Genomic DNA, 8,603 nt, shown 5'->3' with positions numbered 1-8,603 from the left:
GGAAGGAAGGAAAAGAAAAGAAAAAAGAATAAAAGTAAAAGCTGTTCAGAAGGATGCTCAAAAGAGAGTTTTGTACCGAAAGACAATTTAATATGCATATATGCAAAAGACATGATTAATTGCTGATAATATATCAAATAAAAATAATTTAATAATATTTGCCATTATGTGGTGCATGTGAGAGATTTCTCAGTGGAATTATCATGGTGATTGCCTAATTGAAATGGGCTTAAGAGATGATTGCAAGAGAGGAATTGGAGAAAACAGCAGAAGTTGACTATTTTTAACAGTTTCAATTTTAAAGAGAGCAAACAAGTAGTGTGGTATTTGGAGGAGATGAAGTCCTAAAAGATACTATTTTTCCTTTTTAATTGAAGGAACTAAATCTCATTTTCTATGTCATTGAGAATTACCCAATAAAGTGGAGAAGAGTTGATGAGAGCAAGAATGAGAAGGTAATACCTGGAATGATATATTTATGTCTTTAAATAATGAGAGGAAATAGAACTGGTGTACAAGTAATGGATTTGGCCTAAGACAGTGAGGATTTTGTTCACATTAATAGGAAGAAAAGAAAACAGGGCATAAGGGTAAATATACAGATAATTTGCAGGTGTGGAATTGCCAGTTTGTGAAAGTCTTTTCAAAGTGCTGGAATTTTCTCATTGAAATAAGAATGTGGGTTGTAAATTGAGAGTGAGGATTAAAGGTTGAACATAAAGAAAAAGATGTGAAATAGTTATCTCTGACAGGGGAAGAATGATTCAGTTAGGGAAGGACTTACTAGGTAATCCACTTGAGGTTGGGACAAGGGATTTAAACAGGAACAAGTCAGCACGTTGTGCGCATCTTTTGAGACATCATTAATTGTGAATTTAGGGTTTTGAATTTAACCATGGGTGCTGTTATGTCAAAAGAAGGCAATCAAAGAAAATGCAACAAGACAATTTCAGGTGGTTTCAATGAGCTGTGGCAAAACTGCCTGACAAATGGCTTCCATTGATGTTTGCCACAACCCTGTTCTAGTTTCTGCCTCACAATAGTGTCATCACTGTTGGCTCTTTCTCAGTTGCCTAATTTGTATTGTTTTAGTGATTGACATTTATAGACCCAATAAGAGAGTCAGGAATCATGCTCAGGGTTACTGAATACCTAAATATAATTTACTTTCTTCTTTAAATTTGTATATGTTATTTTAAAATCTATATTTTATATGTGATGTAAAATTCAAAATTTCAACAATGAGAGCATTAAATATGTTGTCTTCATGTCTGACCTCCTATCCAACTTAGAAAAGTTTAAGCACACTATATAAACCCTTATAAATACAGTTCATTCTGATTTGATGCTTTTTGGTTTTATTTCCAAGAAGTTTCACATATATTTGTTAGAATCTGATGATATAACTGAAGGAAAATCACTGTTCTTATATCACTTAATCTTTCATCCTGTTTAGTTGAAGATCAACCCCTTGCATAGAAATAGTATTTTCTTTACTGTCCATTTTTCAAATATATATATATATATATATATATATTTGCTGTTGCCAGGCTGGAATGCAGTGGCACGATTTCGGCTCCCTGCAACTTCCGCCTCCCAGGTTCCAAAGATTCTCCTGCCTCAGCCTCCTGAGTAGCTGGGACTATGGGCATGCGCCACCACGCCCAGCTAATTTTTGCATTTTTAGTAGAGGCAGGGTTTCACCATGTTGGACAGGATGGTCTCAATCTCTTGACCTCGTGATCCACCTGCCTTGGCCTCCAAAGGGCTGGGATTACAGGTGTGAGCCATCGCACCCAGCCTTGTACATTTATTTTTATTTATATTTACTCAAAGTGATCAGGATGAGGAACAAATTTTTTATTGCATTTCTTTACATGATTTCCCTGATTTTAGTTGAAATGTTTCATATACTTTTCCATATTTTAAGGTATACTAGTGTCCCATTATTTACATTTAATCACACTGAAATATTCAATATTAGAGTTTGGTTTTATTGCCTTAAATTGAAAAATTCTTCAAAGAAATATTCATGTGTCTACAGACAAAGAAAAGCTTATTCTGAGAAGGCATTCTGTGAATTTTAGCAGCAAATGTTGATCTGGATTTTTATGCCTCTTGGTCAATGCGATAAAATTTTTATCTAAGTCAATTACCTGTAAAATTGCTTGCCATCTTTTGATTTTGGCTCTGTAGGTAAAGCTTATGTGAAATGTTGTTTTAAAATTCTATAATCACGCTTTCTTTCTTTTATATTGGGGGCAAATTTATATAACATAAAATTAATTACTTAAAAGACAGAAATTCAGTGCAATCATACTTTCTTTTTAAGCACTTGCTCTCAGCTAAACTGTGTACAGGGAACATAAGAAGGAGTAGAATTGGAATTCAAAATACTGGTTGCTTGGACTTATTTTAAAAACACTGTATTTGGAAGCATTTCCTATTTCTATCACCCCTTCCCTCCTGATCCATCTTCTTTTATAGTCCAAAAAGACTTTGTTCATCTTCTTAAAATGCTTTATTATTAGAAAATTATGTACCATCAGTTATTTCCCTGAAATGGACCCCGTCCGGGAAAGACTATCATTCATATTTTTCCTCCTAGAACTGTACAGAGTTGATACTCAGTAAAGGCATTGTGAATTTAAATATCGGATTCCATACAGAGGGACAAGTAAGATTAAAAACAAAGCTACATTAAGACCTCAAAGTCTCTGAGCTCATAAATCCAAGGGGTGCTATTCAGGTGGTATAGACTAAGGAGGACATTAGAGCTGTCCAAATGAAGTTTGATGCAGAAATTGGTGCTGGTCCTCTGTTTATTACCAATTCATGACAAGATAAATATAGACAATAAGGAAAAGCATCTAGAAATTTTTATAGCAGTTTTAGCAGATTAATATCACATAGGTTGAACCTAACAATGGAAAAGACAACAATTGCTTTTTGTCTTTTAAACTGATTTTTCTAATCATCGATTTTAATGGATTATTGATCCACAAAAGATTGGATGGCAAAAAATAAAATCTAGTTTCTCCTCAGATAGGTCACTTTAGAAGCAGCGTCACAGAGAGCAATGAGAAATCCTGTAATTAAAATGATTTCCTTGTTGATTTGAGAAAGAAATTCACTGAAAACAAGAAAGTTTTATTTTTTAAATTAAATTTTAATTGTATTGACAAATAATTGTACAGAGATATAGAGTTAGATGTGATATTTTGACATATGCATACAATGTGTAATGATTAAATCCAGGTCATTAGAATATCAATTTTCTTAAACACTTATTATTTCTTTGTGGTGGGAACATTTCAAATCTTCTCTAGAGGATGACACATTGATATGGTTTGACTGTGTCCCCACTCAAATTTCATCTTGAATTGTAGTTCCCATCATCCCCATGTGTAGTGGGAGGAACTCAGCGGGAGGTAATTGAATCATGGGATTTGTTTCCCCTATGCTGTTCTCGTGATAGTGAATAAGTTATCATGAGATCTGATGGTTTCATAAGGGGCTTCCCCCTTCACTCAACTCACATTCTTCTCCTTCCTGCCATCATATGAAGAAGGACATGTTTGCTTCCCCTTCCACCACTATTGTAAGTTTACTGAGGCCTCCTTAGCTGTGAGTCATTTAAGCCACTTTCCTTTATAAATTACTCAGTCTCAGGCAGTCCTTTACAGCAATGTGAGAACGAACTAATACACACATCTTAGTCATTATCACTCTCCTTTAAGGTATTAATTTTTCAGTATTTGTATCTACCTCTAAACTTTATTTTCCACCCCACTTTTTTTTACTAACTCCTTCCTATTCATTCCAACCCTGCCACCTCTTCCCATGACCCATTTTCTCAAACTTGGACACATGAAAGAGCATTGTAAATTATTACTTATAAGAATTTTATGTCTTTTGAATGATCATTGATTCAGATATCTTTGAAATCTAATCTCAGCTCTGCCATCATTGGCTGTGTGACCTTGGATACTACATCCCTCTGAATCTTTATTTGTTCATCTATAAAGTTGTAAAATTTACATTTATGGGCTTTTGATGAATTTGAAAAATTTAATGAGATAATAAAAACCATCACGGTACATGATTCTCCCTACTGTTTGTTCTTCCCAACCTACTTTCTTGGCACTTAACATCCATACAACTTGTAAGTACTGAATCTATAATAAATGCATACCCATTTGTGAAGAATTCTGAAATTCCCCCATTTATTCTTATTCCAAAAGCTTAAAACCTTTACTGCAGCAGTTGCATACACACACACAAAATAAAGAACATAACATTTACCTCAAGGCACAATGAAATCCCTGCAGACAAGAATATTGTCTTTAATTTTTGTATCATGTAATGTAGTACACACACACAAGCAGACATTACATGTAATATTTCAGTTTTAAGAGGAAGAGAGGAATGAAAAAAAAAAGAAAAAGGACCACCACCAAATCCAGAAACTTTAAAATTATTTGTAGAACTTAGGTTTGAATACTTATTCTGGAAACACTTTGGGAAGATAATCAATATTACTTTGCCTTGAAAGGTACTCATTGTTAAAAGAGAAATAATGATTATATATTATACAATTTCTCTCTATATATATGTATGTATGTATATGTGTGTGTGTGTGTGTGTGTGTGTGTGCGTATGGGGTGTGGGTATGTAACAGAAAAAAAGAGAGATTTTTGAATGAAGTAACATCTCCAGACATTGTCAGGTGCCCTCTGGAAAAAAAAATTGCCTCTGGTTGAGATCTACTGTTTTAATTCTGTTGCTTCTCAAATTTTAGCAGCATCAAAAATCATCTGCAGAGCTTGATAAAGCACAGATCCCTAGAAACACGCCAAGATTTTCTGATTCAGAATGTCTGAACTGGGTGGCAAGAATTTCTATTTCTGGCAAGTTTCTAGGCGATGCTGATGATGCTGTTCCAAGGCCCCACTTTGAGAACACCTGCTCTAGGTAGCCACTTCACGGCCCATTTCCAGGTCCAGCTGGGAGCATGTGACATGCTTACCTCTCTAACCTTGCAGGCATATAACGGGTGTTTCTTCTTGGCTACTGCCCTTAGATCACTTTGACCTCTGAGAGGTGAAGAAGAGGAGACCTATGTGTCCATCTTCACCCTTCTTCCTTCAGGTATGGATTTCATCTTTGCACTACCACTCTTGTGCTAGTGACCCTCCCGTACAAGATTCAAGTTGTAGTTTCTCTCAACTGACTCCTAAAATAAATTACCCTCTTGTTTGAAAGGATATAAATCTTAGAATGCGATCTTATGACATCACATCCCTGCTTCAAAACCATCATTGCTGCAAACTGGCTAGACAGAGTCTAGATGTGTTACTTTGATATATTAGTCCTGACTTGCCCTTCCTTAGGCTCCACCATTCTCTGTTGCAATTCTGCTACATCTGTCTCTGCATTGTTCTTTGATATGAAGCACCCTTTTTGAGCTGCAGGGAAATAAAAGACATGAGAACAGGAGTAAAAAATCCAAAGGTTCTAATCCTCTGTTGTCAATATATTAGGGATGTGACTCTGCATAAAAATTTTATCCCCATATGACTAATTAAAAAAGTGAGTCATTTGAAGGTTCATGGCACCATTCTTGTTATATGTTGTGTTAGGTCATTTTCTCTGCTGAAAGGAATATCTGAGCCTTGTAATCTATAAAGACAAAAGGTTTATTTTAACTCACAATTCTTCAGGCTGTATGAAAAGCATGGTGCCAACTTCTGCTCCTGGTGAGGACCTCAGGAAGCTTCCAATCATGGTGGAAGGTGAAAGAAGATCAGGCAGTGTTACATGGTGAGAGAGAGAGCAAGGGAGGAGGAGGTGCCACACTACTTTAAACAATCAAATCTTATGTGAACTCAGAGCAAGAACTCACTCATTACTGGGAGAAGACATTCATGAGGGATCCACCTCCATGATCCTAACACATCCCACCTCCAACAATGGGGATAACATTTCAATATGAGATTTGGAGGGAACAAACATCCAAATCATATCATATGGGAAACTGAGTGTAAATGAGCCTTCACACTTATTGTTTCATTTGATTCACATCAAATACATAAACAGATAAGGTGATTTTCAATTACATTTCATTCCCCTTTTAAATTTTCTTCTTTCTATTGCCACGGTGTATGTAAGTATCAGGAGATGCATTTAAGAAAACTGCTGAGGAGTAAAATACTACTTCCTCTATCAAAACTGTCATAAAACTTGCTTTCCTGATTGGAAAACTGAATTATTCTGTATTTGTATTGTTTGGACTTTATTTTAAATGGTTATTATGTAATCTATATATTCTCAGGGATATTGTGGCTAAGGATAGGGAAAAAGATTCTTCTCCACTCTGAGCTTACCAATGAGTGTAAAATCAGCTTTTTATTTCTTTCCAAAAGAGGACACCATAACCTGGAGTTCTACCTGCTTGAAACTCGTTGCCTCTTTTGTAACATTACTTTCCTTCCTTCAAAGAATCAAGTGCTGAAAGAGTGCTGAGAAGCAATGATGTTGAGACTTTGAAAAAAAAATCACAGAAATTGTATGCATGAAGACATTCTTTCCCCAGTCTATAGGAAGGCAGAGTAAAAATTAATTCTCATCCAGGACAGCTTAGAAATCGAATAGTTAGAACTCAAGAGATAGATGAGAGAAACAAATGGATTGGACTTATTTATTTTCAACATCAAAGTATGACCAAAACTGATAGAATGTTTGGGCAGGGAAACAATTTTGCACTCCATGGTCTCACTTTTCATTCCTGAGACAGCGTTCAGAATGCATAATACAATGCGAAGAACAAAAATATCAAGCCGATGAAGGCAACTAGCTCACTATCTTTCCCTACTGCCACAGTTAAATACCAGATGTAAGGTCCACTCACAAATTCAATCACAGACTGCCTTCATCTGCCATACTTCTCCTTCCCCCACACATGGAGTTATAAAACTTTACCATACTCTCTCATCCCTTTATATGATTTATGTCTCCAGGCTTTTAATCCTGCTATGTACTCCAACTAAATTGCACTTGACTATCTTGATACTGACCTACAAGCTGTTGAGCTTCTTTGTTTATGTAATCGCTGGCTACAGACCACTTGGAATCTTGTTTTATTTTATCTGCAAAATTTAATAAAAAGTCTTTGACTCTACCCTTTGACTCGAGTTTTTGTTTTACATGGTAAAATAGAATATCTACCTGATATTGTAAGTCCTACAATCTACCTCATATTCTTTACTCAACACCAGCCAACTGGCTTTTGGAGTGACTCCCTACCTACCTTTGATCTTCCTGGATTGGCTCTAATGCCATTCATAGGTATGGATACCTTAGACTTAGTATTCTCAGAGGAAGAAATCACTCTATAGATAATTATGCACATTCCACATATCTTCAGGCACACAGACATGTTACACACACACACAATGCACACACAAAATCACACACTTTTTAAAACACTTGCTAATCATCAGTGTATTTTATCTCTATTCTGATAGCAGAATGGTATTGATGCTTAGGTTTGTTCAAATAAAAGCTCGGCACTAATCTTGTTGACTCATCTGTTTGGGAGAAGTTGGGAGGGGAAAGATTAATGCATGATCTGAGCCATGAGAGCTCTCAATGAAAAATATAAAAACTGGCATTAAGCTTTGTTTAAATTAATACACATTAAAGAGCTACCACATTTCACTTTACTTTTCACTAGCATATTCTGTTATGAGACTACTTGGAAGTTATAAATTTAGTGAGGACAAAGTTGGCCAGAAATGTAGGACAGATAGGAAAGTCATTTTATAATTAATCAAACTAATGAGCTAGCAACATTTTTTTTAAAGAAAAAGTGCATTTGCATACTTATTTTTCTACTTACATGCAGTTGGAAAACATGCTATAAATATGAGTTCTTTGGGCCTGTAATCTCAGCACTTTGGGAGGCTGAGTTAGGTTGATCACTTAAGCCCAGGAGTTTGAGACCAGCTTGGGCAACATGGTGAAACCCTGTCTCTACAAAAAAAAAAAAAAAAAAAAAAAAGAGAGAAAAAAAATTAGCCAGTCATGGTGGTGCTTGCCTGTAGTCCCAGTTACTCAAGGGGCTGAGGTGGGAGGCTCACTGGTGCCTGGGAAGGTCAAGGCTGCAGTATGCCATGATGGTGCCACTGCACTCCAGCCTGGGCGACAGAGTGCAACCCTGTCTCAGTAAATAAATAAATAAATATGACTGTTTTGAAGTGATATTGCCGTAAAAAGTGTTGCCAGATACCTCTCTGTTAATATAAATGGTTCCTATGCCTCTGATCATAATCAAATAATTCCACATCAGATCACAGCTAGCCTGATCACTTTTATTTCCATTAATTTTTTCAAATCTTCCTTTGAAATCTCCTTTATAACTTATTTATCCACTCCTTGGCTACATAATAATCTCAAAAATATCTTCAGCTTTTGTCTACTTATTGACCAGTATCAGACAATTTACCATGTTTGGACGTCCATTAAAGCTTTAAAAGAATATGCTGTATATTCAGCTTTCTCTTTTTTCTTAGAGATGTGGGGCGCACATGGAGGGCAATATC

At 35.8% G+C, this 8,603-nt stretch overlaps 1 long non-coding RNA gene across 1 annotated transcript in view; it reads left to right on the top strand.

The window, feature by feature from the left end:
* Nucleotides 1–5,817, top strand: part of LOC108520659 (uncharacterized) — a 7,968-nt gene extending 2,151 nt beyond the window's left edge. Inside the window, exons 2-4 of the long non-coding RNA XR_001882965.1 lie at nucleotides 378–455; nucleotides 5,084–5,151; nucleotides 5,724–5,817. This is a non-coding gene — a long non-coding RNA (uncharacterized LOC108520659). The remainder of the gene's footprint in view (nucleotides 1–377; nucleotides 456–5,083; nucleotides 5,152–5,723) is intronic.
* The last annotated feature ends 2,786 nt before the right edge of the window (nucleotides 5,818–8,603 follow it).

The sequence above is a fragment of the Rhinopithecus bieti genome, unplaced genomic scaffold (assembly GCF_001698545.2).
Source record: "Rhinopithecus bieti isolate Rb0 unplaced genomic scaffold, ASM169854v2 scaffold_49371, whole genome shotgun sequence".
NCBI classification, from domain to species: domain Eukaryota; kingdom Metazoa; phylum Chordata; class Mammalia; order Primates; family Cercopithecidae; genus Rhinopithecus; species Rhinopithecus bieti.
This window is presented reverse-complemented; position numbering and strand designations above follow the sequence as displayed.